Below are 5,768 nucleotides of genomic sequence, written 5' to 3'. Positions count from 1 at the left end.
AATCTGTTGGAAACAAATTGCATGGTAAACTATGTCACAAGAGAACAATTGTTGCTACTTAAGCAAAAGCTTCCTCTGTGCCATATGCTTAAGGCTACTGTTTTGTCTAAAATAAAACCATGTTTTCAAATTTTATTTTATAATCATCAGTACAACTAGTGATTATGCTACAAGGACATCTAAAATGGAATTATAGACTTTCTGATGTGGGGACCCACTCAGAACCCCAAAGTTGGTATGACAGTTGTTTTAAGCTGAAAATTTGAGATTGAACAGATGCAGAAAGAAGCCTTTTTTGGAGTTTCCTTTATCTGACTAAAAGCAGTAACTTCTAGAAAATGAGGCTGCCATAAATTACTCCCAGGAGAGAGAGCAAAGTAAACCTACCATCAACCTCCTTTGGGGGAAAGACCAGTTGCATCCACATAAACAAACATTAACATAACATTTTTTTAAACCTTCCCTTTATTCTAAAAATCTATTAGCCTTTCCTAAAGAAATCTGTTTGTTCTTCACATAGAAGTCTTTTCTCCCTCTTCCCCCACTAGGTTAAGTATATAAGCCTCTCATTATAACCATTCAGGGAGCTAGGTAATTTTTTTATTAGCTCTGCCATGCATATAAATAAATCTTTTTTCCCCGTTAATCTGTTTTTTATAAGTTTTATTTGTAAGTTCACATTTACTAACCAAGAGGGTAAAGGAAATGGTTTTCCTTCTGGACAATAGCAATCAAGGTACCTAAACAATATTTCAAATATCAGATATGATAAAGCTGATCTGTGTATCAGGACCCATAAAATGGAGACCACACTACTGGCTCTGCCCAGGTCACAAGTCTAACCTACTTCAACGTGCACTTGAAGGAAACCTCTGTCGATGAAACCTAATGCACGCAATCACAGTCCTCTATCTTAGCTTTAGCTATTTTACCTGACCCTAGGTAACAGGACCTCTTAGCCTTAAAACGAAAACCCAGATCTCCTAGCAACCATGCCCCCCTTTACGCATTGCTGCTTCTAACTATAAAACCAACTTTTGTCCAAAATGCGCGAGCAAAGTGCACCACTGCTTGTGATGCACTGTACTCCCCCAAACCACGCATTGTTTTCCTTTGAATAAAGGACAACAAACTCATCACTAACTTGTTTTAGTTTGGGCGATGACACGGGACTGAAGACAGCGGCTACATATTCCAAGACGATCCCTAGAAGCAGGAAACGGTATCCAGAGATACTTTTAGTTTGCGACCCACCCAGGCGCTCTCCAGGATCTCTCTAAGCTTTTCTCCCATCACGCTCAGCTTTTGTTATGTTCTGAGCACTTCCTGTTTCTTTGTCCTAATTCTTCCGGGTAGAAATTTGCGCTGTAAGAGATTTCAGGTTTTTCCCAGTGAGACATATCGGGCCACAACATTTGCGTTACTGGCCAACCTCATCTACAAGGTGGTGCATCCTGGAGGTCTTGGAAGTTCTCAAGACCTTTCTTTGCACAGGCAGCCAGAATGAGTAAATCCCTTGAGTTAGGGAGGATTATGCCAACAAAGGAAAATAATGGATACACTTCAATCCATGAAAGCAAGATGGCAGCCTAGAGGATCCACAAAGTCCACAGCAAAAACTGTTGGGGGGGTATTGCTGGAGAGTATAGGGAAATTAAGACAAAAAAATTCATACTGTTTTGACCATTGGCACATCAAAATCTAAGTAGGCACAAGAGGGACTATTCAAACCATAAGGGCAACTACCACTATAAAGCATCTATAATGGAAGGAATAATAGAACTATTGCAAATGAGAATCTCCAAAGCCAAAGCCAGAAAGTTGCTGGGCATGGGATCCAGCATGTAAAAGCTGTTAAACCAAGGGCCCCAACACCCCCACCCACTGCAGACCATCCTGTAGCCTGTTAGGAGCCAGGCCGCCCAGCAAGAAGTGAGCTGCCTGTGAGCGAGTGAAGCGTCATCTGTATTTGCAGCAGCTGGGCAGCATTAGCATCACCACCTGGGCAGCATTAGCGTCACCACCTGAGCTCCACCTCAGATAATTAGGCATTAGATTCTCATAGGAACACCTGTCCCTGGTGCCAAAATGGATGGGGACTGCTGTTTAGAGCACGTGCCATTTTGTTATTTGACAAATATAAAAGATATTAGAAAAAAATAGCTAATTAAAAGCAAAAGCCTATAAGGAGTTTTATATGTGCTGGCATTCTTAAACTAAGGAAGATAATTCAAATAATTAAAACTAGATACAAAAAAAATGTCTTTCAATTTTCATGAAACAAAGGCTTATTCATATAATTCCAGATTCTTTTGAAAAGAAAAAAATAGTGTTCAATTTATTTTCTATGTAAATAAACTTAAAAATAATAAAATAGAATAACTTCCTCAATTTTTTTCAACAGAACAAACTGAATTTGAAGCTAAATATTCCAATATGTTAAAAGCTTAATTTGTTAAAGATTTGTTGTTATTATTATTATTACTATTATTATTTCATGTTTATTTCAAGTATATTCTCATATCTTTAGGAATTTTAGTCATTTTCTGTACTTCGGCATTTAAATTTAAAAGTTGATTTTCTTATTTAGCGTATATGTAGACTATGCAAACATGCAAAACATGGTCTTTTATTATTACTATGGAAGACAAAATTATCTTTAGAACAAAGCATGGTTCTAATCTACCTGGCATATATTTTTGTTTTAATTTCTTAAAATCAGTAATTTACTGCACACACAGGATAAGTATCCCTGCTTTAAAAAAAAAATAAAAGGAGAGCAAATGTCATGCTAACAATTTTATTTTCATGTTTCAAAAATCAAAATGTTTTAAGAATTGATCTAGCACATAGAGATTTTATAGAAAGGTAGTTCTCAAAGAGTTGCATGCCTGTAAATAAGTGGGCAGAAATGTCCGCGACTGACAGCTTTCCTGAGGTCACTTGAAAAGGTAAGCAACTCTTTAGAGACCCCAGTATTTCTGGTCTAAGTGGCAAGATTCCTGGACCAGGCACTACAAAGCTGCTATTTTTTCAGAATTTGGTTTGGCTTCACTTTTCTATAGCTGTCCCAGATGGACAAGAAAAGTAAGACAATCTATACTGTGGTTCTTGTTTTCTGTTAGCACCAGCGAAGTGATGTGAAGTCCAACATTGGGATTCCTTACGAATTTAGCAAAAAATGCATAAAGGGAAACATATCTATTCTGGACATTTTATGGACAGAATAATTACAGCAAAGCAGAGATTATTTTTTTACATTGTTAAAAACAGCAAATATATGATTTACAAGTAGATTATCTTAAAGTTAATTATCTGAAAAGCATAAATTCACCAAAGGAAAAATATAAATCATTATTAATATATAGGACAATCACAAAAAAGGATATTGGTCATTAAATTCAAACTTTGATTTCAATAAAAATATTTCATATTTCAGCAACATAGATGTTAAGTAAAAGCTTTTTTAACAGCATTTACAAGCTCTTTTACTAATTTGTAAGCCAAATTTCAGTCAATTTAATAGAAAATAAGCATACAAGATAGTTATAAGGAAGATTTTTGTCTTTATGTTCATTTTTACTAATTATTATACCTGATCTAGGTTTTTAAATTAAATTATATTGATTAGGTAAATATATATATGATCATCGCTAAAAATTTTATTCTTTGACCTTTTGGTATTCCTTAACTCAGAATAAGTTTAACATATTCCATATTAAAGTATCTGATTCTTAAACTCAAAAAATATTTCTAAAAACTTGAAAGGTAGATTTTATTCATAGTATATAATTGTAAGGAAGTGAGAATAAAGAAGGAAGGAGAAAAGGAGGGAAACTAGAGGGAAAAAGAAAGAGGGTGGTATAAAGAAAAGGCAGAAGGGAGAGAGGTATAAGAAGGAAAGAAGCAGAGCATTGGAAGGAAATGATCTAAAAAACTGAAAAAAATTGTTGAATAATTTTACTACAGTGTTTACCTTTTCAATACATTAACATACCGAGAAAAGGAAAAAATCGATTTAAGACTTAAGGGCAAAATGAGGTAATTTAGCATTGTCCTGATCCATTAAGGGGTCAAATTCTACTCTAATTTTAAGTACCTTCAGTCATCAATTAATACAAACAATACCAGGATTTCCTCACATGCAACAGAATAAAGAGAAACAGCTGCCATGGAGTTCATCCTCATTAGTACAGATTTGATGACTTTGGACCATCCCAAGAACCTGAATATTATTGACTAATGTTGCATTACAGTCGACAGGAAACAATAAACAGCAGAATCAATCTGCACAAATATTAGATATTAATAATATCAGATATGGAGTATATGTATAATAATAAATTTAAATTAAAAATGCACATGATGTGTTAGGCCCAAACATGTGAATAAAGAATAAGAGACTATAAAATTACCAAGATTATTTAGAAAATAACCAAAGGGAACTTCTAGTAATTAAAAAGTAGAATAACAAAATAATAATTAAATGGACAGTTTAAAGAGCAGATTAGCCATAGATGAAGAAGGAATTCACAAATTGGAATACAGAGCCACAGTAAGTACTCAGAATACATCTTGGAAAGTTAAAAAATAAAGAAATATAAAAGAGTGGTTAAGACACATGAGGATAGATTGAGAACTTCCTATATTTCTAGAAGTATAATAAAGACAGTATGTGGCAAAAACAATATATTAAGGGCTAATGTTTAAAGAGAGTTTTTAAAAAGTAATAACATAAAATTTTCAAACTCAAGAAACCTAAAGAAATCCCATATCTACACATACCAAAGTGAACCTGAAAACACAAAAGACAAGGAAAATGCCCAAATGCAGCCCCAAAAATACTATAAATTATCTACAAAGGAACAAACAGCTACCCTGATAGGTGTCTCTTAAATATAAATACCAAAAGCCTAAAGTCATTGAATAACTTTACTGTACAAAAAAAAGGTCAATAAACCTAAAATTGTTTATTCAGCGATAAAATAGCTTTTAAAAATGCAGGACAAAAAGGGGTAAAAAGACAATTTCATAAAATCCAAATGGTCATTATTTTTTAAAATTATAATGAACTAAAAAATGTATGAACATAATTTAGAAACATAATTTAGAAACATAATTTAGAAAGGTTTAAGAAAATTATATGATCATGTTTAAAACTTGCTGATTTTTTAAAATTAGGTATTAATGTCATGTTGAAAAAACAGAGTTAAGGTATTGGATAACTATCATTAATATTGAATAGTAATAAAGTATTCTAAGATCCTTAAATTATCTGGTGTAAGGGCAAAAATACTGATTAAATTTAGATACTTTTTAGTAAAATGTACAAGTAAACTGCCAAGAGTAACTTATAGTAAATGGAGAAAATGTAATAAGTAAAACACAGTTCTGATTAATCTAAAATATGTGATCAAATAAATTAGAAAAAATGAATAAATATATATAATTTCAATAACTGTGATGAATTAAACCTTCTGATTAAAAGACAAAGACTATTAAGCTGTATAGATGCTAAAGCCAGAAAAATACATATACAAGAAACTCTCCTAAATTATATGAACACAGAGTATGGAAAGAAAAGAACAAAAACTAGAAATAAAAAATCCAAAGAAATATGATTAGCTTTATTAATATCAGATCCAAAGACACTTTAAAGCAAAACAAATTAAAAGAATAAAAAAAATCACTTCCGTGTGATTAAAGGGTCTACTCACTTGGAGAGTATAACAATCCCAAACTTTAATGAATTTGCACTCAAGACATAT

Source organism: Pteropus vampyrus, unplaced genomic scaffold (genome assembly GCF_000151845.1).
Source record: "Pteropus vampyrus isolate Shadow unplaced genomic scaffold, Pvam_2.0 Scaffold108, whole genome shotgun sequence".
Lineage (NCBI taxonomy): Eukaryota > Metazoa > Chordata > Mammalia > Chiroptera > Pteropodidae > Pteropus > Pteropus vampyrus.
This window is presented reverse-complemented; position numbering follows the sequence as displayed.